Genomic DNA, 27,431 nt, shown 5'->3' on the forward strand with positions numbered 1-27,431 from the left:
TATACATCTTTTGACTCAATATTTCCCCACCTAGGAATGTCTCCAAAAAAAAATCTCAAAATGCAGATTTCATGCACAAAAATATTCACTGAATATAAAAGCCTACAAGCCTAAAGCCTAAAACAAATGTTCAGTAATAGAAAAATGGTTAAATAATCATCACACAGTGTTCATTATGTAATCATAAATAAGGATTTCTAACAAGTCAATAATAGAATGCTTACACATTTTACATGTCGCTTATACGGTGAAGTGACAAAAAGCAGGACACTTGCACATGAATAACCAGCTACCTCTGGGGAGGGGAACTAAGGTGTCAGGGTAGAAGAAAGGCTTCACACTGAATGCTGCTTTGTACTATCTGGATTTTTTTTAGCCTGTGAATATACTACTTTAAGAAATTTTTTTAAATGCATTTTAAAAGTACAGTAACCATTACTAAGGATTTGCTTTTATGTTTTCTATAATGTGGACATATTACTTATATCGGCATACAGTATTTTTAATACATATATGTCTTAACATATTCCTAATATATATTAAGGACAGCTTATTAATTTTATTTTCTGAAGGAATAACAAAACAAAACAAAGCAGGAAGACTGACTACATAATATGCGGGAACTACTGCTGATTCTTTCATGGTAGAGATCGAGGACATTCTCTTGGGCCCTCAATCTCAGAAGTCAGCAGGGGAAAGCAAGCTCAGTCACCTACATGTTGACAATCAGAGTGTCTGTCAGGTTGCCCAGGGACCAGGCTGCTTTGGCTCGAACATTCAGAGACTTGTCTTCAAGTGACATCAATATTGTATTTGTTGCATCTGAAACAAATATGACATCCTATAAGACAAAACAAAACACTGAAGTTACTTTAGCAGGTCATGCTGCTACCTGTGAAATTCTCAAACTTATTTTCAGATAAAGCTAGAAGCCTTCACGCACATTTCTACTTGGAAATAAAAATTCATCTACTCAATCAATTTACTGTTCTTCTGATATTTTACAATTTGGACACTCAAAAAAATCCCAGGGGAAGCTCCCATGATTTTGGTATGTGCCATGGACACCCGAGAAGCCTATGGATTTTGCTCTTATGAACATCGAATATATAACCTGGCCTGGGACAGTTATCTGTGAACTCTTTGCTTGCTTGATTTCCATCTTGAGAAATGATGTTCTGAAAAAGAAATCCATTTCCAAAACACATCCTATGTACTACACACCACTCAGTGAGATAAATGTCACAAGTAAGAGTGAAAGAGGACATTATTTCCTTCTTAGTAAAAACTATGTCAGCTTTCTAAATGATGACTATCACCTGGTAATGTCCCATTTCATTTTTATTAGATCATTCATTAATTGAAGCATTTATTGGGTGCCTAAGGTCCCAGGCAGTGTGCTAAGTAATTAAAAATTGAATAAATACCATCTATATACATGGTAATGCCTTAGTTCATTTATATATATGGTATATATATGGTAATACCTGTAGTTACATATATATAACTATACGTATAACACTATATATATATATATGGAGAGAGAGAAAGAGAGTGTGAGAGTGTGTGTGTGTGTCTGGCTCTGCCACCCAGGCTGGAGTGCAGTGGTGTGATCTCTGCTCATTACAACCTTCACCTCCCAGGCTCAAGTGAGCCTCCCATCTCAGCCTCCCAAGTAGCTGGGACTACAGGTGCATACCACCATGCCTGGCTAATTTTTAAAATTTTTTGTAGAGACAGGGTTTCGCCAAGTTGCCCAGGCTGGTCTCAAACTCCTGAGCTCAAGCAATCCACCCGCCTCAGCCTCCCATGGTGGCATGAGCCACCACGCCTGGCCCATGACCATATTTTAGTAGCAATTAAAGAAATCAGATTACAAAGCAATTTAGTTTCCTTTACCATCCAATGCAGGAGCTCTATATCCACAAAATAGGGGTGTCATGGACTACAAAAGGGGCACAGAAGAGCTAAATAGGCTCACTCTGACCTGTCTGAGACAGGGAAAAAGCACACAGACTCCCAGGGCCCGTGAAGTTGCAGCTTTCACTAAGCGATTCTTGCTGTCATTCAGCCCAAGCAGCACTGTGGTGCACAGGATCTGCCTGTCATTCTGCAATGAGAAGGTTGACAAGGGAAAAATGAGAATGAAATAACTACGAGCCAAAGGCTTCCATAAAAGATGTGAAATATCTGTGTCTGAGACCATATTCGGGAGTTGAACGCCATTGCGACCTTGAGGCTACCGTGGCAAAGAGCAGGTTCAGTTCAGATTCCATGATTATCTGAGTACGCACTTTTGTGCAAGACACACACGGCATCTCATCACATTTAAACTTTATTAAAGCTGCCTTCTTTATAGAAGCTCATTTATATAAATAAGAATGGATGCAAATGTCATTGAGGACTAAGGAAAAAAGCAGTCTGAATACTGCTATTCTGAATAGCAGTATTCTGAATGTTTATGCTCCCCCCAAAATTCCTGTGTTGAAATCTTCACTCCCGGGGTGATGGTATCAGAGGTGGGGCTTTGGGGAGGAGATTAAGTCATGGGAACAGAGCCCTCATGAAAGAGATTAGTGCCTTTATGATTCAGGCCCCAGAAAACTGCCTGCCCCTTCTACCACTTGAGACACAGCTCACATGGTGCCGTCTGTGAGCCAGAGAGCGAACCCTCCCGAGGCACCAAATCTGTGTCTGTCAGTGACTTGATCTTAATTCCAGCCTCCAGAACTATGAGAAAGACATTTCTGTTGTTTAGAAGACACCCAATTTATGGTATTTTATTATAACAGCTCAAACAGACTAAGACAAATACCATATGTGTTGGACAACAAATCTAAGTATTTTCACATACTTGTTATTTTTCACATGACTATCATCTTATTGATGATAACACCAAGTTTTAGAGAGGTTAAGAGTCAAAGAGCTAGCAAGTCGAAGAGCTGGGCTTCAACTCAGGCCTTTTAAAGTTTGGATATGAAATCTTCCTGAAATCTCTCTGCCTTCCAAGCTTCTGCTACCCTTGCCTCTACCACCTACATTCTAACGCACAGGGGGAAACAGCTTTCCTGATATATTAAGGCTTCAAATTTTCCTATTTGCTGTTCCCAGTGCCCTCATCCCCAACTCAAGTGAACTAGCACCTTTTCATCAGAGATGCTGCTGAATACTGGTTCAAAATGCAAAAGCACCAAATTCTAGCTCTGGTGCTCCAGCCATGATTTAAGGGTGAGAAAACACTCTTACGTTACCAGCAGATTGCTGAAGGCCTCTGGCAAGATGGAAGACAGGACATCACAGGCACTCGCCTGGAGAGTTGGGTGCTCCGAATTCTGCAGGGCTCTAGGTAAAGGACCGTTCAGCATCATAGTCCAGAACATCACCACCTGGAACGGAGGCAAAGGAAAAGCTGCAGCCCAAGACATAACAGGGGAACCAACTCGGAGCTAAGCCTACCAGAAATGGCCTTAGTAGTGAAACATTTTTCCTCAAAGCAGCAGCTTTCTGTAAATGTTTTCATTGGTTCTTCTTCCACAGTGATGAAAGGACTTCAGAAAACAACTGCAGTGTTTAAGCCTCCCATTCAACTCCTGTTGATTAGGAGATTGCAGTCTGATAAAGTTACGCAGCAACAGTGATAATAATCAAGAGGAGACTGAAGATGGTGATGACAGTAACAGCAACAGCAGCGGCAGCTAATGTTCTTCAGAGAGCTCATCCCATGCCAGGCATTGCTCTAAGTATTTTACACGTATCAACTCATTTTATTCCTTGGCACAAATAAATGGGGTCTGTAGCATTATCCCTACTTTTTCACACAAGGAAACTGAGGCACAGACAATACAACTTGCTAATCAGCAGCAGGGGTGAACTAGAATCCAGATCAGTTGACGCTCGGCTAGGGCTTTTTCAACTACTTTGCAGAGTCCGTGTGATAATAAAATGTAATACCCTGTGTAAGGTTTCTAGCGCAGGGCCTGGTACACCGTGGACACTCTTAAATTGGGCAGTAGGTTCTGTTATCAGCACTTTGAAGAACTACCTCACTTCACAGCCTCTAAAGTAGCCATGTCAACAGTTTCTTTTCCATGCTTTATACATATCCTGTGATCTCATGTTCATTTGTGAATCTCTGTGGTTTAGCTTTGTTTTGGTTCTGTCCCATGGACCTAGTCCTGGGTTTTGCTGTGTATTTCACGCACCAGTTCTGTCTTTCTCCTACTTCAGCTCCTGGAAACCCAGTCTGGGTCCTCCCTGCCCCACTCCAGAAGAATGTGGACAAAAAGTGGTTGTCAGTCTCCAGGATGGCACAAAATTACACTCACCTACTAATATTTACACCTGTGTAGTCCCCTCCCATACTGAACAGGCTGACCTGTGTAACCAATAGGATGTTGTGGAAATGACAGCATGACACCTCCAAAGCTAGGTCATAAAAAGCACCACAGCTCTGTCTTGCTTTCTTTCCCTTGGATCACTTGCTGTGAAGGAAGCTGGCTGCCATGTCAAGAGGATACTCAAGCAGCCCTCTAGAGACGTCCTCCCGGGGAGGAAATGAGTTGAGGCCGTCTGCCAGCAGCCACACTAATTTGCTGGGTCTATGGGTGAGCCACCCTGGAAGAAGATCCTCCAACCCCATCAAGTCTTGCAACCTGTCAGTTGACTGCAACCCTGGGGGCATCTTGATCCCAACTTCATGTGAGAACTAAGCCAGAATCACTCAGCCAAGCCACTCCTAATTCCTGACCCACAGAAACTGAGAAAATAAATGTACATTGCTTTAAGCTGCTAAATGTTTAATTTGTTACTCACTAATAGACAAGCAATACAGAAAACATGTCTTTTTTTTTTTCACAGATGAACAATACCTGAGTGTGAACAGTTAAGAGGCTTGCCCAAAGTCATTTATCTAGCAAAGGGAGAAGTTTGAATTCAAACCTAGTTCTGTCTGATAACAAAGCTCAACTCATTTTCCCGCACATGTTATATGAAAGCTTTAGTGGCAGTCTAAGGCAGGGACGAGGGTTAGAGTCTTTAATTCACTGCAAGGATGACAGAAATTGTGAAGGGAAAAGAACAGGCAGAATGCGGAGGGCAGAGGGAGCAAAGACCACCAACACTGAGCTGATTTTGCTTTCAGCACTAAGTAGAAGCCTTTTTTGGTGTGATCACATGCCCTTCATCCATCTTTGGAACTGGCACAGTGTAGGGGTAGCAGAAACAACCTGAAATCACAGGAATTGAATAGAATCACGGTGGGGCTGGTGGGGGGTTGGGGGGACACAGGTAACGGAATTACCTCCTATGTGTTAGCATCTTTACATGTCATTCGAGTTTTCAACAGCCTTGTGACTGAAGGGTTATGGTTTATTATTCCTTTTTACAACTAGGAAACCATGCCTATAACCACATATCCATTAAGTGGCTGATATGGTTTGGATGTGTGTCCCCTCCAAATCTCATGTTGACATGTGACCTCCAATGTTGGAGGTGGGCCTAGAAGAAGGTTTTTGGGTGATGCAGGCAGATCCCTACTGAATGGCTTGGTGCTATTCTTGTGGTAATAAGTGAGTTCTTACTCTGTTATTCACACGGGAGCTAATTGTTTAGAAGAGCCTGGCATCTCTCTCGTTTCCTCTCTTGCCATGTGACATGCCTACTCTCCCTTCACCTTCCACCATGACTGGAAGCTTCTTGAGGCCTCACCAGAAGTAGATGCTGGCACCATGCTTCTTGTATAGCCTGCAGAACAGTGAGCCAGACAAACCTCTTTGAAAAATAAATTGTCCAGTCTGAGGTGTTTCTTTACAGCAGCAGAAAAGAGACTAATACAGAAAATTGGTGCCAAGGAACGGGGTGTTGTTATAAAGATACCTAAAAATGTGGAAGCAGCTTTGGAACTTGGTACTGGGCAGAGGTTGAAAGAGTTTGGAAGGCTCAGAAGACAGGAAGACAAAGGAAAGTTTGGAACTTCTTAGAGACTGATTAAATGGCTGTGACCAAAATGGTGATAGAAATACGGAGAGTGAAAGCCAGGCTGAGGAGATCTCAGATAGAAATAAAAAAGTATGGAGAACTGGAGGAAAGGTCGCCTTTGTTACACCTTAGCAAACAACTTGGCTGCATTATGCCCATGTCCTAGGGATTTGCATAAGGTTGAACTTAAGAGTAATGACTTAGGGTATCTGGTGAAAGAAATTCTAAGCCTCATTCAACAGGTGACGTGGCAGCTTCTCACAACCTATAGTCAGATGTAGGAGCAAAGGAATGACTTAAAGTTGGAACTTATCATTAAAAGGTTAGCAGAACATAAAAATGTGGAAAATTTGCACCCTGCCCCTGTACTAGAGAAGGAATCCAAGCTTGGAGCAACTACTTGCTAGACAGATTAGCATGACTAAAAGGGACCCAGATGCTAATAGCCAAGACTATGAGAAAACAGCCTTGAGGGCATTCCAGAAATCTTTGAGGCAACCCCTCCCATCACACACCCAGAGGCCTAGGAGGAAAGCGGTTTTGGGGGCCAGGCCCAGGGCCCCACTGCCCTGCACAGCCTAGGGACACTGCTCCCAGCATCCCCAGCCGTGGCTCAAAGGGCCCCAGACACTGCCTGGTTTTCTGCTTAGCGGGTACAAGCTGTAAGCCTTAGTGGTTTCCATGTGGTGGTAAGCCTGCAGATGCACAGAATGCAAATGTGAAGAAGGCTTGGGAGCTTCTGCCTAGATTTCAGAGGATTCCCTAAGTCTGGGTGCCCATGCAGAAGCCTGCCACAGGGACAGAGCCCCCACTGAGAGACTCTACTAGGGCAGTGCCAAAGAGAGACGTGGGGTTGGAGCCCCCCCACACAGTCTCCACTGAGCACTGCCTAGTGGAACTCTGGGAATGGGACACGGCCTACACCCAGCAAAGCCAGAAGGGCAAGGCTGCCAGAAGCCTTGGAGGCCCACCCCTTGCACCCGTGTGCACTGGATGTGGGACATGGAGTCAAGGACTATTTTGGAGCTTTAAGGTTTAATGTCTGTCCTGCTGGGTTTCAGATTTGTGTGGGGCTTGTTGCCCCTTTCTTTTGGCTGATTTCTCCCTGTTGGAATGGGACTGTTTACCCAATGCCTGTACCACCATTGTATCTTAAAAATCAATAACTTGTTTTTGATCTTACAGGCTCATACGTGGAAGGAACTTGCCTTGAGTCACAGCTGAGATTTTGGACTTTTGAGTTGATGCTGGAAAGAGTTAAGACTTCGGGAAACTATTGGGAATAGGTGACTGACTGTATTTTACAATGAGAGGAACATGAGATTTGTGGGGGCCAGAGGCAGAATGACATGGTTTGGATGTGTGCCTCCTCCAAACCTCATGCTGAAATGTGACCTCCATCACTGGAGGTGGGCCTAACAGGAAGTGTTCGGGTCGTGGGGGCAGATCCCTCTTGAATGGCTTGGTACTGTCCTTGTGGTAATGAGTGAACTCTCACTCTATGAGCTCACATGAGAGCTGGTTATTTAAAAGAGACTGGCATCTCCCTCTTGCTTACTCCCTTGCCATATGACATGCCTGCTCCCCCTTTGCCTTCCACCAGGATTAAAAGCTTCCTGAGGCTTCCTCAGAGGTAGATGCTGGCACCATGCTTTTTGTACAGCCTGCAGAACCGTGAGCCAGATAAACCTCTTTTCTTTATAAATTGCCCAGCCTCAGGTATTCCTTTATAGCAACATAAAATGGACTAATACAATCATGTTCCCTAAATTTGATCCCATGGCTTTGGATATAAAATCCCTGGCTCTTTGTCTCTTGGGCAGGCTGAGTAACCAGACTAGATTTTATGCAAAAGAAATATTAGTTTTACGATTGCTGGTTATATGTTATACATAAGCCTACCACACACTAAATTGCAAAGAAACTGAAATGTAAAATAAAACCTATTTATACTAGTTTCATGTTTTCCTGGATTATAAAACATAATTTTTGACACTGGAAGAAACCATATCATCTACTCCACTTATCACTGAGCTTCAAAATAAAACTGCAACTGAAGCACTAATAAAAGAAAAGTATGAATTGACATTTATTTACCAAGAAGACTGGTACTCTCTGATCAGGTGCTGCAGTGGAATCCGGTTTATGCTGCTGTGTTAAGCCTGTGCCCAGTTCTTCCAGAAGCTGCCAAGAAAAAAGTATTACCGAAGCGGAGCATTACAACTAACGAACGACTTCATTTTAGTCTGGAGATCGCCTCAAATCAAGGGGAAACATAATTTGCAACTAATTTTCTTTCTTTTTTCAGTCACTCTTAACAGAGGCATTCTTTCAAGGACTGAAATCAACAGCTATATCTTATTAATTTATTACCGAATCAATTCATGGGGTTTACACGTAAGAGCTGAAAACAGAAGAATGTATGTCTTCCTCACCTGAAATCTCTTTAAGAAATCTCAGAATTGAAAGACATGTGGCAGAAAAATATAAAGTGAAGAAAAGGAAGGATATAAAGTGAAGAGAAGGAAAAAGCATTGTGGTTTTGATGAAAATTACCTTTGCTCCATGGAGCTGAATGGATGGATCTGCTTCCCCCATGCACTTGCAAATCACCTCTCCAAGCTCCATCAAGTAGGCTTGAGTCATTGAAAAGTAGCCCCTTGCCAGAAGAGCCAATAGCTGCAAAGAGAGCATGGAATTAACCCTCTAAGACCTGATTGCAAGGCTGCAATATCCAGAAAAGTGTTATATTTCAGAAATCGCTTATAATTTAACAGGGGCTGAAATCTGTTGAATGAAATTAAGAACCACAATCTTTATTTCATGACTAATATCAATTAACTGTATCATAGTTTTATGGTGCTTTAGTATATGATTGCTTTTCATTCATGTAATCTCATGTAAGTCTTGCAACTATTCTTTAAGGTAGGTATTAATTGAATTTTACAGCTAAAGAAACCAAGCCTGACAAGATTAAAGGACATGTTTCACGTGGCCCAGTTAATTAGCAGCAGACCCCAGGACCAGGCCTAGTCTCAGATCATCTTTGTAGAGAAAAAGTAAACTCTTTTATCTAGGATTGTTTTCTTCCTTTGAAGGAACAATTATTTTGTTACTCTAAGCAGGTACAAGACCAAGGAGAAGCTTATAGAAAATTAAACATTTAAGTTGCAAAAATCAAAAATTAACTCTACAATTTCACTCAGAATTATTCTACAATCTATTACATCCACCTGTCATATAATACCTGAAGTGACTAAAATAATTTGCAATCAAAGAACAAAAAGGAATGAATCTGCTATTTTACAACCAAGGAACACCTCCCCAAAACAAAACAACAACAAAAATACACCACCCATACCTAAAATACAACCCCCGCGAACTGACACATGGCTTGGTTTTACCTGCTCGCTCCTCACGGTCACTCTGAAGGAAGAATGGTTACTTCCATTTCAGAGATGAGGAAATGAAACCTCCTACCTGTAAGGCCTCCAGTTGCATAGGGGATGGTTCGTAGGTGCTTCCTACTGCAGAGCCAGCATCGCTACCTGAACAGGAATCCTCCTTGGGCAGTACGACAATGGAAACGCAGAGTGGAATGAGCCAGCAGGGCTCTGAAGACCCCTTAGGTGAGCTAACTGACGTTTCTTCCAGAGAGGGTCCTGCAGGGGCTTTCTTCCACCAATCAGGAGGGCTGAGGTGAGGGGTTGCTGAATTGCTATTACTGAGTCCAGAAGAACACGGCTGTTGCAGAAGTAGCTGGACTTCAGGTAAAGGTGTGTGGGTGGGCCCTATAGCTCCCAAGAGTGTGAGACTTCACACAGGAACATTAACATCTGTCAAAGGAAGCAGTAAGAACTTATTATCATGGGAACAGCTACCGTAAATATGGTAGTTATCCCTGCAGGCAATTAAGAATTAGTAGTTCCTTGTGTAACCTGAATCTAATCAAACTTCTAAACCTCATTTCCAGTTTTGAAATACATGGGACAGGAGAGTAAGTTAACACCATAAAGAAACAATCTGACAAATTGAGAATGTGATTTATTTTGTTATCTTTGGTGACAGAGTTTAGAGTTCACATTCTATAAGACAATTGGGTTGGATTCTTTCCTAAGTCAGTTTGATATAAGAAAGATGGGTGGGGGGACTCTAGATTTAAAAAGACTACAGTGACATAATAACTAAATGCAATGCATGTACCTTGAATGAACCCTGGATTTTAACAAGAAATATTTTTAAAAAGCTAAAAGGTCTGTGTCTAGACTCATTTTTTTTGCATGTGATGTCCAGCTGTTCCAGCACCAACTGTTGAAAAGTATCTGCTCCTTTGTTGTAGATCAGTTGACTATATTTATGTGGGTCTATTTCTGGGCTCTCTATTCTGTTCCATTGATCTGTTTCTCTCTTCCTTGGCCAGTATCACATTGTCTTAATTACTGTAGGTTTATAGTAGATTTTGAAGTCAGGGAATGTCAGTCCTTCAGTTTTGTTCTTCTCTAAAAATACTGTGTTGGCTATTCTGGGTCTTTTGCACACCTATATACATTTCAGAATCAGTTCACTGATATCTGCAAAATAACTTGTTGGAATTTTGATTGAGACTGCACTGAATCTATAGATCAAGTTGGGAAGAGGTAACATCTTCACAATATTGAGCCTTCCTATCCATGAACATGGAATCTCTGGTCCATTCATTTAGTTGTTTGATTTCATCAGAGTTTCACAGTTTTCTTCATATAGATCTTGTACATATTTTGTTAGGCTCATACCTAAGAATTTCGGGTTTTGAACATTTTAATGAAAAAAAGTTACTTGAGGATAAAGTCAGATACTTGAAAGGAACCTTTGAGACATGGTGCACTCTCCTCAGCTGAAGATGCAGATAATGAAAAGTTGGTACAGTGGAATGAGCAGGGCTTGTTTTCAACTTATTTCTGCCATGAATGTGATGGGAAACCTCAGGGGAAGACTTAACTTTCTGGGTCCCTCTTTTACACATTAGTGTAAGTAGTGAACTGGACTTAGTTACACCTCATTATCTCATTTGAGCCTCATAAAAATCTTATGATGTAGTTATAATTCTTGCTGTTAGGAAGAAATTAGGGTTCAGAGAGGGCCACGGCCATGAGATGGCAAAAATGGGAGTGGGCCCCAGACCCTTGGATTGACTTCAGGTCCCATGCTCTTCCCACTATGTCACAGAAAACATCCACTGTTCCTTGTTACAATTCTGCCTGAAAAACTGAACTTATCAGAATGTGGTCTGATCTGAAAGCTTGCAAACAAAAGAAAGGCAAATCTACAAAAGGCAAGTGTTTATAGCACACATACATTATGTGTGGGAGGAAATAATAAGACTGTACTTAGTAAAGATTTGAAGTTCTGGGATTTTATCTGAACTTCATAGGAAATAACGTTAAAGAAGTTAAATTTTGTATTCCAGTTTTTCTTTCCAAAAAGTAGGTAATATCTACCTGTCCATCTGTCTGTCTAACCATCCATCCATCCTCTACCTATGCATAAGGGATATAAACTAACATACTCCTGAGGGGGGCTGCTTGCACCTGGCTCAATCTTAATTCTAAAGGGATACTCTGGTCACTGCCCTGGGCATTAAACAGGCATTAAACTTTACAATTAATTCTCTAGCTCACTTCCACTGGGACTTGAGGGGTCAATTCTTGCAACAGCTTATACCCCTGAAAAGCTGAGAAGAATAAGCAGAGATCTCTTAAGAGTTATAAAAATGCTTTGAATAAATACATATATCTATATCTATATATTTTTACTAATAGTCTGCATCTGACTGATATAAAGAAGCCATCAGTTTTAAGCCACTACAAACCTTTGTGGTGAATATAAGGCTTTATCTGGTTCCAGACTTTGGTCAGCAGGCTGTTTTAGATGATTATAAGGTGCATTTGATACTAAATTTGCAAGGCACTGTAAAACACAAAAAGTAGTTCATCAAAAGGCTTGATTAAACCACAGCATAGAAACAAATTTTGCAGCATTTAATTAAAAAAGAAAAGTTTTCACACAACTAAAAATTAGCCCTTTTAAAAAAAAATAACACTTGTATCCTCATTGGTACAACTAAAGATAAATAAGTATTTTTAGCAAATAATTTATTAGGACATACAGAGATTATAGGTAAGATCAGTCAAGTAGGTACAGACTTCCAAACAGTGTATTTTTAATAAAACTATTACATAGTTATATTCTTAAGTCAAGTGACTTTTGGGCTATGTAAAACAGTATACAAAGTTAAAACAGAGAAGCCCCCTCTGGAACCCACAGTTGATACATTACCTTAATTATCTGAGTAAGGATCTGTGAGAATGATTCCAACCACCAAAGCTAACAAAAGACATCTGTGCGACTCTCTAATGCTGGAAGCGATCATGACGGAGAAGGGGATAAAAGCCCTCCTGTGTCACTGGTATCTTCAGCAACAGAAAGAAACTGCTTTGAGCCTTCCAAGATGGCAGATAAAACTTGCAGAGCACAGGCACGTCTGAAATTTTGGGATGATTCACACTGATTAGTTGAAAATTAGGAATCAGATTCCCTTCTTCCTATACATATTTAATGTTCAAAGTATTTACAATCATTTCAATTGGAAGAATAAAGGCAATGGGATTATCTGTTAGTTCCTAAAAACTAGGTCACTTGCATCCCACACCTAAAAAAAAATCTTTATTTTATTCTTATTTTAGAGACACAGTCTCGCTCTGTCACCTAGGCTGCAGTGCACTGGTGCAATCATAACTCACTGCAGCCTCAAACTCCTGGGCTCAAGCAATCCTCCCACGTCAGCCTCCCAAGTAGCTAGGATTACAGGTGTGTGCCACCACACCTGGCTAAAAAAAAAATCTAGAAACCCATTGCTGTTAGGTTTTTTACAGTAAGAAATAAACCTAAGCTATACCATAGCACAAAAATCTGAAATCCTAAGCATGAGAATAAGGATTAGAGGCCTGGTTTATTCAAGCAGAATGCCAACTGAAAAGTTAGAACTAAACAGCCCATGGGGTAGAAAAAATACATGTGCCTAGAGTCTGTTTCCTATCAAAGTTCCTGAGAACATTATGCCTCATATTCCACTCTGAAGTATGTGTGTTCAATGTTAACTTAAATAGGACTTTAGGAATTTTGTGTACATACAACTTGGCAGACATCATTAGTGATCCAACTTTTAGAAACATTCTTAGGTACAGGAAATAACATTGCCTGCAGTGACAATATTTGACAATTCAAAAAAGGAATACCATTAAGTACAATCTTATGAATGGAAAGGACAAAAAGTACATCTTTGTCATGGACTGCTGTATTTGTCAGCAAAGGTGTCATTGGCACCAAGATTTTCTTTATAAGGTTGAAAGATTACTTTCAATTGGTACTCTGACAATTTTGTAGTATTAAAAATCAGAAAGGAAAAGAAAGCCCAACTTTACAAAAATGGGATATAGGTAATAAGCATAGGACTATTAATACGGAATAATATTGTACTCTCTTTGGCCAGCTCATCCAAAAATGACAATTAACATTTCCAGTCAAAAAATTTAAAAGCAAGGAATCAACATTACAATTCTAGAATCTAACCTAAATAGTTACTCAATGTGAAGCATATCTGAGTTTGGAGCAAAAAAGGTTTTCCCAAAAGCCTTCAATTATATTATCTCCAAACAACCAGGTAATAAATCACCAGGCAGGCCTTTTATAGAGTGGAGTCGTAGAAATCTAGACTTACTGCTATGAAGAGAAATTTGAAGTACAGTAGCATCAGACTTCAGAATTAAGCATAATCCCCTAAGGTGGGAAATTGACAATGTATTAGGAAACCGTGTGTATATGTGTGAAAAAAAGAGAGAGCGAGAGCATGAACACAAGTCAGCTGATCCAAAAAGGACTGAGACCAGGAGCTGGCAAACTTTTCTGTAAAGAGCCAGTGTCCACATTTTACATTTTAGACTTTGCAGGCCAGTTTCTGTCACAACCACCCAACTCTGTGATTGTAGCACAGATGCGTAAAGGAATAAATGTGGTTGCGTTCCAAAAAGACTTGATTTATGGACAATGAAATCTGAATTCCATACAATTTTCACATATCATGAGATACTATTGTTTTATTTTAAAACCATTTAAAAGTGTGAAACCGTTCTTAGCTCACAGGCCATACAAAAGCAGGTGTTGGGCCAGATTTGCCTTACAGGCCACAGTTGGCCAATCCCTACCAGAGGCTGGTCCAAACTCAACAAGATAGATCTTATGCTAAACCTTCATTTCTTTAGAAGACAATTAAAAATCACAATTCCAACAGCTCACAAACTGAATGAAATTAAGAATCGAATGGAAAGAATTGAACTAATGTTCCAAAAGTCAAACATTTTAGCATAATTTTGGCATCTTCAGGGGAAAATCATGACTATCACAGATGAAAACAAATGTCATTGAAATTGGTTATTTTTTTCCACTAAGTTATAAAATCTATATAAAAATTTGATACTATATCAAATTGTACTTCTCACAGTTCTGAGTTAATTTCCTTTAAACTCTGTTTAACATATATTTGTTGTTATAATTGTTACTTAAGATACTGAATCTGGTACAAGTTTTGCTTCATTTGTTCTTGTATCAGTATTTAGTATCTTGTTTTCCAGTTCTAATCAGCACTTTCCGCGGAAATTACTAATGTACAAGCAAATCGTAACAGGTAGAGTCTCCAGAGAGCTCATCTTGTTAAGTTTCTATTGTCTGAATATTTAAAATAATGAATGAAAGGCTTTTCAGTCTTACAAAAGTCAGTGTGCTTGGTCTTACTAGTGTATAGTTTTGTCTCCTTGGACACGAAGGCTTGTCTAAAGCTAATAAAACAGAAAAGTACTTTTCCTTTTTTGCTACTTAAGAACGTAGCAGAAATGTTTGCTGAGGTAGCTTAGTCAATCCTAATTTTTTTCTCTTTATGTGTGTTTGGTCTCACAATATTTCTGGAAGGGTGACAAAGAAGTCCCTGCTGGGAGTGGGTACCACTGAAGTTTCCATGCAGGGCACATGACTGTTCACATGTTCTTTTATTGGATCTCACTTCCAAAGTCAGTTGTCTTTTACGTAACGGCATTTCAACACTGTGTCAGGGACTCTGGGTCGGGAGGTATCTAAGTGATATGGTTTAGCTGTGTCCCCACCCAAATCTCAACTTGAATCATATCTCCCAAAATTCTCCTGTGTTGTAGGAGGGACTCGTGAGAGGTAACTGAATCATCGGGGCTGGTCTTTCCCCTGCTATTCTCGTGATAGTCTCACAAGATCTGATGGGTTTACCAGGGGTTTCCGCTTTTACTTCTTCCTCATTTTCTCTTGCTGCTGCCATGTAAAGAAGTGCCTTTTGCCTCCTGCCATGATTCTGAAGCCTCCCCAGCCATGTGGAGCTGTAAGTCCAATTAAACCTCTTTTTCTTTCCAGTCTTGGGTATGTCTTTATCAGAAGTGTGAATACAGATACACTAATTAAAGACTGCCTGTTCTTTGCTAATACACTAAGCAAAGATTGCCTGTTCTTGCCTGGCCATATGAGAGAAAATCTACCATTCCATAACAGTTAACAATTCCAACCTTTTCATTCTCTTTTCTAGTTATACCATCTATTATCTAGATTTTGATTTGTTTTCACTTTTTATAGTTATCTAAAAGAGCAATAAATCATCATCATGAAATTTGTAAATCAGGATAATTCTCAAGGTACCAAGACAAAGGTTTGCCCTGTAGTTTGTTTAAGACAAGTCTTGATGATATTCTCCATAATATGCCTTTATAACACCTAAGGAAATCATATACAAGAAATTCTTAAATTAGTCTTGTTATTTTTATTGATAATTTGCTCTGTCCCTTTTGGAAGCATATAAGATGTGCTCTCTGAAGCACATTTCCAACATGGAAACGTGATCATTTCCCAAGTATCACGGCACTGCCAAATCCTAATGGACATTTCTAAGTTTTCTTCTCCCCAATTAATCATTCTAGCACATTCTGTTTCAATTTCCTAAAAAGTAGCCTCTGTTTATTGTTGGCATTCTGACTGGAAGAGTCTAATCACCTTTCCTTCCATCCATTTGTCTTTAGAAAATTTCTTAGTACACCAGTTAAAATTGTGCTTCCAGCTGAGTATGCCATGGGTCATATCAGACCTGCCATAAAGTCAAAACTAATCACTAAGCACTTCAATGACAAGATAAACTACAGTTGTCTTATTTAATCCTGGCTAAGAGGAACTCCAGCCATCTAACTCTATGCACAAGGAGCACCTGACATGACCACTTGGCCTGAAGTCATAGCAGCTCTTTTAACCTGGTCAATCCAGAATGCTGTTCCATTCTAATTCCATTATCTGTTATTTTTAATTTTAATGCACATAACTTTTTAGAAGTCTTTATTTTAAAAGCCCGTCCCACTGGGCCGGGTGCAGTGGCTCACGCCTATAATCCCAGCCCTTTGGGAGGCCGAGGCAGGCACATCACCTGGGGTCAGGAATTGCAGACCAGACTGACCAACATGGAGAAATCCCATCTTTACTAAAAATACAGAATTAGCTGGGCATGGTGGTGCATGCCTGTAGTCCCAGCTCCTCGGGAGGCTGAGACAGAATTGCTTGAACCTGGGAGGCAGAGGTTGTGGTGAGCTGAGATCTCACCATTGCACTTCAGCCTGGGCAACAAGAGCAAAACTCCGTCTCAAAAAAACAAACAAACAAACAAACAAAAAGCCTGTCCCATGACATCACCTGCCACAACTTTCTTCTAGCATATGTCTTGGTGCACAGTTAATTATACTATGGACAGACTGCAGAGGTATGCTCCAAGCTTTGTTGTAAACAATAATCACCACACTTATTTAAATCCTTCCAACCTAACACTTGATTAAAAGAATCTCTTAAGTACCATCATTTCACTTGCCATTACACTGAACTAATTTAATTTCTTTCATCTTTTAAAATCCACTTTAAGTAGGATGACTTTTTTTTTTTTTTAATTTCTCTAGAATTTTCTTGTGGCTTTTTGTACTGGATCTACGACATCTCCAGAAGGAAGTTCTGTATCTTTTTTCCTCAGCACATCTCTTGCATTCACCAAAGTTAAACAGCAAGAACAAGTCTAAAAGGTACCTAAATCAAGGAGATGGATAAGACCACTTTGCTATATGTGAAATTTCTCATGGCACTTTAAGTGAAATGTAAACATTTAAAAACCTATGAAGATATAAACATCATGAAAATTATTCCAATTCATTTTCATCAGCTATGACCTCATAACCTTTTTGTATTCATGTTCTAAACCCCCATGTCTCACATCCCCTTGGCTGGGCAGCTGTGATACAGGTGATGAAGCTGGGCTGCTTCTTGCTCCACAGCACCATCTCCTTGGCCACTGCTGGCAGCTCCCCTACCTAGCTGGAGGGTCTTCATATATATATTTTCAATATTTTTAGTAGCTTTTATTTCAATTACTCTAATGGCTTCATTACTGATTTATTCGCCACCACTCATTTTTCCATTTTTCTCCCAGGTTCTCCTTCACTATCGATTTAGTTAATTTGTAAAATTTCTGCCAGTTTAATTTCCTAGGATAAGGAGTACTTGAAATACCCCACAAGTCATTTTTTTGTGTGTATATAAAATTGAGGCTAACTTATTTTTCTTTACCTTGTAAAAGCTTCTGATGGGTCATCCAGAAATTTTTTTATATCATAAGTTACTCAAGGAGATGACTCATATGGAATTCCAACGTATTATGGTTACCACCCCTGACCCTTTAAGGAGTAATCTTAAAAATAGAAAAGGAACAATATGCTGTTGGCCTAATTAAAACTTCTCTCTTTGTGGGCAGTTGGTTACCTGAGGACACCCAGATGCCATTCAGCATGACTTTTTAATGTTCACTATTGTAAACAGCAGGCTATTTTCCTTATTTGGTTAAGTGGTTAAATTCTGGAGAGGAATTAACATATTCAAGCAGAGGCAAATATTTGATCAGCCATGAGATATCTTGCTATAGGTATCCATACCTGCCATTTTTTTCTTCTTTTTTAAAAATAAGTTTTTCTCATTAAAATATGTAAATATTTATTACACGATTTGAAAACTGGAAAAGTTGCAAGGAAAAAAACATGTTTGAGATTCTACTGTATATATAATTCTATATCCTGTGTTTTCACAGAACATTTTGAGCATTTTTCAAAGCCTTATGCATCCTTCATAGCCATTATGTACCAGGATATTCTACTGAGTTGTTTAAGCCATTTCTGATGTTTTCTTATTATAAATACCACAGCAATCAACATTTTCATAAAAGGAAGAGAAGCACAGCTGCTTCAGTGCAGTTCAAGGGAGACACCAAAGTTAGAATTCAGTGTGCTCAGGCTTCAAGCAAGCCCTGGGGCAGGAAGCGATCCTACATGATCAGCCTCAATGTATTCTTCACATAAGCCCACTTCCCATTTTCCTGTCTGTCCAGTGGATCTCAGGTCAGAACTTGGGTCAGTGTTACTAACAGCTGTATTCAGATCAGAAAGGATAAGGCAGAGAAAACAGTAAGGATCTGTAAATTTTTTCTTCCTGTTATAAAGCTTCGAGTTTAAATTCTCTTACCTCTGGAGAAGGGTCTTTCAATGTAAGAGTCATCAAGGACACTGACTGTGGGCTGCCAAGTTCAGGCATATCAGGAATAAAGGCTGACCAGTAGCCATAAAGAACTTTTTTTTAATCGATTTCATAGTAGAAAGAAAACAAACTAAGCCTCCTTGGCGAACTTTAGCTTGGTAAGACCTTTCATAACCAAGAGAAAAAAGGAAAAAGACTTAAAAAATCATTTTTTTTTTTTCAAAATGCAAACATGAAATGGTATTTATTTCCACCAATTCAAATGATACATTCAAAAATTAAACATTCTAAATAATCCCTAAAGATGTCAATGTGTTATTAAAAATTTCTTTCAAACCACAATCAAAACATGTTAAGACAATTTGTTTCTATAACAAGTTATTAAGGCTGACAATTAAAAAACACAACTGGAGAACAAAAGGACAACATACTGATATCAGGAAACTAGTGTTAGACAGGAAACACTGCCGAGTATCCATCCATCCATTCAATGAATATCTACTGAATGACCTATGTATGTGCCAGGCATCATGCTGAGGCTGCCAGACATAAACAAAGCCCCAGCCTTGACAAGCTAGGCAGCAAGGGACAGTTAAGGAGATAACTATAATACATTATCAATAACACTAAGGCAGAAAAGGCTTCCTGGGGAACATGATTTCTGAGCCCATATCAAAGATGAGTAGTGGTTAGCAAGACGAAAAGGCAAAGAAGAATATTCTAAGGAGAGGAATGACATGTGCAATGGCAGATCAAGAGAGCAAGTCGTGTTCTGAATACCACCACAGCCCCCAGAAATCAGGCTCTTCAAGTTAAACACATGCAGCAGTCAAGTTACAAACTTACATGCAACTTAGAATACAAGGTATAAAATGTAACAAAATACTACTACCTCATTTTACTCTGCATGCCTCCTTCAGCATCAGAATAGTCTGACTCACTACTGCTGACCCTTTTCCAACTGGAAGAACTGAAGGGTAAGGAGACTCCATCTTTTCCTGCAGCTCCATTTCCATCTAAAGGCAAACTCTGGACACCCAGGGAGGAGGGACACCAAGTGTTCCCTTCATGCAGATTCACTCTGCCTGTGCCAGTGACTGGGGCCACCTCTACTTCACCACTGGATTCCTTTTCCTCCTCCTCTCCTTGCTGGATTTTCTTTGGTTTTACTTCGGATTTTTTTTCTTTTTATTCTGATTTTAGGAGCAAATGAAGACACATATAATAGCTACTTCAGAATGGCTTTTCACTGAATCGTTACTTCTTCATTTTAAAGTGATTAAATATGTCCCCAACATGTAGTTTAAAGAAAGAAGAAAAGAGAAAAGAAAAAAGTGGAGCTTCTTTAATACCCTAAGCATCAGGCACGATGCTAAGTGCTTACTGTCTACTACAAGAAAGAAGGAATGAAATACACAAGACACAGTAAAACACGTGGCCTGGGTTTAAATTGTACCTCTGTGCCTTGGGGCAAATCATTTAGCCTCTCTTGAGCTTGACCTTGCTTATCTGTAAGTATGCGGCTAATACCTCCTACCTTGCACAGGTGTTGTGAAGGTATTCAGCCTTCTCAACTGGAATTTCTCAAGAGCATTAAAGCCTATAGAAAATGACTTGAGTGTCTATTTTATCAGTTCTTGGAGTAAGATACATAGCTAGTACCACTCCACATGTCTGCACAGAAGAGATAGTTGTCCATTACATACAATGCTCATTTCAGGGCTTTGGGTCTCTGTAGAAGTAGATACTAAGTAGAAGCCAATTTCTTTCTTTCTTTCTCCCTGTTACTTTCTTTCTGATATACAAGTTGTCTGGAAACTGTGTCTTCCTCCACGTTCTCAAAGTCTGTGGCCTTGAGGCAGGAAGTTCCCATTACTTGTATCTTGAACTACTTATTGTGGCCCCCAGACCCATACTCTTTTATTTGCTACCACAGTGATTTTTCTAAGACCCAGATCTGATCACATCATTCCCCTATGTAAGATTCTTTGATGACTCTCTATTGCCTATGAGATAAAAACCCAAACTCCTCAGCCTCCTGTACAAGAATCTTATCATTCGGCCTCTGCCACACAACGGCTCCACTCTTTCTCTCCCCGCACTGAAACTCTAGTCCTACTAGTTAACAAATGGGCAATGTATACTCTCATTCTCTACATCTATGCACCTTTTGTTTTATCTGCATGAAACACTCATTCCTCCTTGTCTGTACTGCTACTCACTCTGAAATCTCTGTTTAGCTATACCTTTAAAAAGCCTCCTCTTCCTCCTGCATTTAGACTGGGTGCCCTCAATGTGTTCCCAGAATACTCTGTGAATATTCTAATGAGAGAAACAATAATATTGCATTGTAGTTGTTTATTTATCCATCTTTGCCTTCTCCCTCAAAATCCTAAAAGCAGCCAGAGTCTATATACTTAGTGCTTAGCACAGTGTCTGGAACACACCAGATGTTGGGTAAATGCTGAGTGAGTGAATGAGTGACATAATTTCTAATAAGCATTTTCATCAGGTATGACATTTCTGGAAGTGAATCCTTGGCCACACATCTGTATGCTCCAGGTTCTCCAACCGAAGCAAGAGGGAGATGGCAGCTATCTGGAAAGGCTGGGAAATCAGGTGAATGTAAGGTGTGGAGATGGTGCACTAACTGATAGGTGGGCTTCTAACGGTCTAGAGACGGGTTGGCAAATTATGGCCCAAAAGCCAAATCCAGCCCAGCACACAGCCTGCTTCTGCAAATAAAGTTTTAGTGAAACACAGTCATGCCCATTCATTTACATAGTGTCTATGGCTGCTTTTGCACTGTTAAAATAGAGTTGGTAGTTATGACAGACACCTGAAGTATTTACTAGCCTAGTAGAGAAAGTTTAGAGAACATTTGTTGACTCCTGGTCTTGAGCATCACGGGGATGAGAATGCTTGGTTTGAGGTATAAAGTGAATGCTCATTTTTATAGCTGTTATACTGACTACACCTCTAAGAAGTATAAGATGCTTTAACTGGTACTTTGAGCATCAGATGAGTTTAAATTTACTATGCTAACAACCCTAAACTGAAATAAAATTCAAGGTAGGCTTTTAGGATAGTAGTGATGCAAATCATAGAAAACACACACAGCAATCTATTAAAAATAAGCCACAACTTAAATCTAAATAAACATAAATGTACCAAAGTTGGTCAAGAAGCACTGGATTCTGATTGCTGTGGTTTGATAGGTGTTCACCCATCATACTGAGGAAGTGGAGTTGGGTATAACACCGTGGGCATCTCTATGTTTAGTCCAGGGAGTCTGTGAAACATGAATTTCTAATAATGATGAATAAGGACACACACACACACACACACACACACACAAAACCATTAATCATAAACCATTAATCATAAAACAGAACTATTTACCATGTCTGGATCAGAACACTCACAGATTAATGTTCAAAAGCCTACTAAGGAAATATAAATGAGACAGAAAATAGATACCTTGAAGGCATAGGGCTTAAAGAAGAGCTGAAGTTTATCTGGCCTCCAGCTGGATCTGGTTTGGTCAGATCAAATCAAGTCTGGTTTTAGTTTCCTTATTTATTTATAAAATTTATCCAATTACTTTATCTGTCTATAATTTTTTAAACCAATTTGTCATTTTTATTTACCTATCTCCACCTATAGCTACCTCTCTATTTGATGTGGGAGCAAGAGAATGCCACCAGGAAAGAATTACTTCTTACTTTGCTGGCTGAAGAAGCTGGGTCCCCGGAGATGCTGGCCTGACTTTCCCACTGACTGGCACGCTCGGAAGCTGCCCACTGACACATGTCTTGGTTGGCCTGCCTACTACTTGGAGGAGAAAGCCAAGGAGAAGCACTGGCTCTTCTTCTAAGTACAAACAGGTACAACATAGTCTGTAATTAAATCTTCTACAGGTCATACCCCCCTACCTATTCCCTTCCCAAGACTCATAGATAATTTTAAAATTTTGATGCATTTATTAAATGGAGATTTATTATTTTCTGTTAATATTAAGTGTCTTTGAATATGAACATTTTTGTCTACTCTCTCAAAATATATGTAAAAACTTTTAATACCTCAAAGTTAGCCTTAGAATAAGGATGTGAAGTGGTGCTTGTACCATGGGTTGAAACAGGAAAGACAATGATCATATGAAGACTTGCCTTACCTTTAGCACAGCTAAAAGTGCTCCAAGTTCATTAGTCTGTGTTAGTTTCATTCTCCCACCATTTAGAAATGACTGTATATCTTTTAATGCATTTTGCAATAACTAGGGGGAAAAGGGAGACCCAGTTAGAAGGCAGAATAAAATCTGGTTGTCCAGGAATCAATTTACTAGCACCACTTAGGATAGAAGAGGGACAGTCTCTAGATGATGAAAAAAACTTTTAGACACACACATACACACACAAAGCAGAGATGCAGATCCAAGGAGATGGGATAAACTACCATGAATTCTTTTCTAGAAGAAAAGAATAATGAAGTGGTCTTATTGTACATGTTTACAAACCACTATGTACAAATGGTGAGCAAGAAAAAAGACAGAAGATGTTTAGCAAGAAAAATGTGATAATGGATAAAAAAGATAGCACAGATCAGAATTGCGGAAGCTCTGTAATATGGCAAACCCAGCCCTCTTAAAAGCAAGGCCATGTATGTGGGAACAGATGATAAATTATAAAAACTTGGTTTCTGGAGGGCAATTCTGACCAAGATTGATTTCTTGACTCAGTAATCTCATTTCTAGAACTCTCTCCTTAAGAAACACTTCCTACATTGGGATGATGTGAACTGTAGCCTTGTTTGAAATAGTGGGAAAATTTTAAAAACTTCAATTTTGATGATTATGATATGATTATAAAAGAAGCTAACCCTCTGCTAAATGTAAAACTCAACAACAATAACAACAGGCCCTTTGAATGCTTTATTTCATATACTTCTCATAAGAACCCCACAATGTGCTTATATCAGTCCCTTTTCAGGGAGGGACATGGAGGCTCCAAGAAGTTAATTTGTCCAAGGTCTCCCAGCCATAGCAGTTAGAAAGTATGAGGTATATTAACAGCAACCGAATAGATGTCCCAGAGATATTAAGTTTTAACAAAACAAGAAGGTTACAAAACAGCATGTTAAGTATGATCCCATTTAAAGTTGTAATTCTCATTTACATATAGAAAAAAAATCTGAGGGCACGTAGCACAAATTGTCTTCAGTGGCTATATCTGAGCAGGAGACTAGAAGGAAGTTTATCTTAGATATAGAACATTTGAAATGTATTACTCTAAATTTAAAAGATGTTAACAAACTGTCATTTGCATCATATTTTTAAAAAAGAAATAAAATACTGCAGATATATTTGGTGAAATCTCTCTTCACTTTCATCTTAAAGACAGTCACCAGCCCGCAACTATTGCTTTTATATTCAGAAGGAAAAAGAACAGTTTCCTCTAAAAACCTAGAATTGCAAAATATAACAAATAAAAAGCTTCTTATAATTTAAACCAAAATGGTATGATTTTCATCTTTTTAGGTTACAAACATTTCATATATGTGTATTTCTCTAGACAAAGCTAATAATGCAAATTAAACTCGTTAGTAACACTTTTCCAATCTGCTTCTAGACACATCCGCAACATTCACTATATCAATGATAGTCCACTTACCATGCAAAATGTGATATCATTCATATCAGATGATTTTGGAGATTGTAAAATAGTCAGGAAAGCTTGGAAACAGACATTTTGGTAGGGCTCCTCCAAATATGGCTGTCCTGGCACACTAAATGCATACAGAGAAAACAACTCAAGCTCAGTCTCCTTTAAAATGAGGCTTGCAAAAGACTAATTAAAAATAGCAGTCATACATGAACAGACACTTCTCAAAAGAAGACATTTATGCAGCCAAAAAACACAAGAAAAAATGCTCACCATCACTGGCCATCAGAGAAATGCAAATCAAAACCACAATGAAATACCATCTCACACCAGTTAGAATGACAATCATTAAAAAGTCAGGAAACAACAGGTGCTGGAGAGGATGTGGAGAAATAGGAACACTTTTACACTGTTGGTGGGACTGTAAACTAGTTCAACCCTTGTGGAAGTCAGTGTGGCGATTCCTCAGGGATCTAGAACTAGAAATTCCATTTGACCCAGCCATCCCATTACTGGGTATATACCCAAAGGACTATAAATCATGCTGCTATAAAGACACATGCACACGTATGTTTATTGCGGCACTATTCACAATAGCAAAGAACAACCCAAATGCCCAACAATGATAGACTGGATTAAGAAAATGTGGCACATATACACCACGGAATACTATGCAGCCATAAAAAATGATGAGTTCATGTCCTTTGTAGGGACATGGATGAAATTGGAAATCATCATTCTCAGTAAACTATCGCAAGAACAAAAAACCAAACACCGCATATTCTCACTCATAGGTGGGAATTGAACAATGAGAACACATGGACACAGGAAGGGGAACATCACACTTCGGGGACTGTTGTGGGGTGGTGGGAGGGGGGAGAGATAGCATTGGGAGATATACCTAATGCTAGATGACGAGTTGGTGGGTGCAGCGCACCAGCATGGCACATGTTTACATATGTAACTTACCTGCACGTTGCGCACATGTACTATAGAGCCTAAAGTATAATAATAATAATAATAATAATAATAATAATAATAATAATAATAAAATAAATAAATAAATAAAATTAAAATAAAATAAAATAAAAAAATAGCAGTCATATAGACTATTGGAGTTGGAACATACCTTTGAATTCAACTATGCTATGGAAAATTATTATTTTGGTTAATTAGTTACTGCTGGGGGACAGGCACAGGGCTAGAATGAATATAGAAGAAGGGTGGTTTCCATATGGAAAGGTTACAAAAGTTTGTGGTAGAAAAAGTATGGAGAAAGAAAAATCTTGTTTTAGTTCTGCTGTTCAGTCCTAGGAGGGAAATAATCCAGACAGGTCCTGTCAAGCTAGAATCACACATCTGTGCCTGCCTTCCTACTCGCTGGACAGCGCTGTGCTATGCAGAGACGAGTTCACATTTGTGCTGCTCGTTGTCTACTGCCTACTGTGAGAATCGAGGGTGAGCAGCTGGGGCTGTTTCCATCTTCTTCAAAGAAAAGAAATTGCCTTTTACAGATACATCTCACCAGCACTTAAATCTGCATGAATATATCCTTCTAAAAACTTAATATGCTTAGACTTTATACCAATAGAAAACAAAATTTTGACATACTGCACATTAAGTCACTATTACCACATTTTAGGAATATGGTCTTAGTCTATTTTTTCCTTCTTTACAAGCAATATTAACATTAACAAACAACCTAAGATGATTTTATTAGTAAAGTACACGGGAAATGCAAAGTTAGTTATTTGTCTAAGTTGGTTCTGGCTTCAGGCAGAGGGAACTACCTACAAAGGGCCCAATAGAGGCACTATCTTATTACCATTGAGAAACTTGACTGGAGCCACATACCTGAGACGCAAGTTTGCCATACAAGGTACTGTAGCTCTCCTGACTTCAGGATCAGACTGAGCCAAGTCACTCAACTTCATTAAGAGTCCGGTCTTGCCTAGCAGCTGTGGGAGGTACTAAGAAAAATAAGAGTCAATGTAGGTCAAAGAAAAGTTTCTAGGAAAATATTACATTTTAGACAGATTTCTTCTTTCTCTTTCTTTTTTTTTAACTAAATGGCAGTTAAGCACCAAAAGACTAGCTGTTAGATGAATGTCAGATGGATATGCAAAGATATGCCAAAAAGCATCAGTAACAATCATTACTCCCAGCCTGGGTAGCTGCTGATGCTCTTTAGTGTGGCCGCATGGCTGATGGGTAATGATAATATTAAGAATAATGCTTACTATTTACCGAGGGCCATGAACTTGACAAGTATTGTCTCACTTCATCCTCAGAGTAACTATTTTTTTTTTTTTTTTGAGATGGAGTCTCGCTCTTTCGCCCAGGCCTGACTGCAGTGGTGCTATCTCAGCTCCCTGCAAGCTCTGCCTCCCAGGTTCATGCCATTCTCCTGCCTCAGCCTCCCAAGTAGCTGGGACTACAGGCGCCTGCCACCGCGCCTGGCTAATTTTTTGTATTTTTAGTAGAGACGGGGTTTCACCGTGTTAGCCAAGATAGTCTCAATCTCCCGACCTCTTGATCCACCCACCTCAGCCTCCCAAAGTGCTGGGATTACAGGCGTGAGCCACTGTGCTCGGCCCAGAGTAACTATTTTATACACAAGGAAACAAGGCCCAGAGTGGTTGAATAAGAATTGCTAGAGATTAGTGGCAAGATAGAAACCTGAACACAGTGTTGGCACCAGAGCCTGTGCTCCTGGCCTTTCAAAGGAAGGATAAAGCACTTTAAACTACCTTTTGACATTTTGAGCCACTGCAGTACACCAGAGCTGCCAGGGCTTGAAGAATTTCCATGTGTGTCCAGGAACTACACTGATGAATAGCCGAAATAGTATATGCCAACAGGAAATCCAAGTGCTGTTCATCAACAATTACCTAACAGCACAGGAAAAGATATATTCTGATGCAACTTTTAAAAAATATTATTCTTTTATGGACATGTATGTGCACTTGAATCAAGCTGTATAAAAGAGTGTGTGTCTGTCATTTATGTGTCAAAAGGATCACCTCTAAAGGGCCTAAAAGTTTGATCAATGTAGGGGCCTTTTCCCCGCCCCACACTGTTGCTCGCTTCTTCCTCTTTAGTAAAGTAGAACTTGATAAAGTCCTTGTAATTTTTCCT

At 39.5% G+C, this 27,431-nt stretch overlaps 2 protein-coding genes across 6 annotated transcripts in view; both read right to left on the minus strand.

The window, feature by feature from the left end:
• The window catches only part of LOC129051213 (ubiquitin carboxyl-terminal hydrolase 6-like), a 62,567-nt gene extending 59,230 nt beyond the window's left edge, over positions 1 to 3,337 (minus strand). For all 5 annotated transcript variants that reach the window (XR_010138076.1, XR_010138077.1, XM_063718407.1 and 2 more), the window contains exons 1-3: positions 3,247 to 3,337; positions 1,988 to 2,110; positions 717 to 841 (exon numbers count right to left, since the gene is read on the minus strand). The gene's annotated coding sequence lies outside the window, so the exon portion shown is untranslated. The remainder of the gene's footprint in view (positions 1 to 716; positions 842 to 1,987; positions 2,111 to 3,246) is intronic.
• A 6,153-nt stretch (positions 3,338 to 9,490) lies between these two features.
• Positions 9,491 to 27,431, minus strand: part of LOC100456623 (misshapen-like kinase 1) — a 72,982-nt gene continuing 55,041 nt past the window's right edge. The window contains 6 exon segments of the mRNA XM_063719040.1: positions 9,491 to 9,812; positions 11,825 to 11,922; positions 12,292 to 12,496; positions 18,622 to 18,798; positions 19,526 to 19,826; positions 24,303 to 24,417. The gene's annotated coding sequence lies outside the window, so the exon portion shown is untranslated.

The sequence above is a fragment of the Pongo abelii genome, chromosome 19, assembly GCF_028885655.2.
Source record: "Pongo abelii isolate AG06213 chromosome 19, NHGRI_mPonAbe1-v2.0_pri, whole genome shotgun sequence".
Lineage (NCBI taxonomy): Eukaryota > Metazoa > Chordata > Mammalia > Primates > Hominidae > Pongo > Pongo abelii.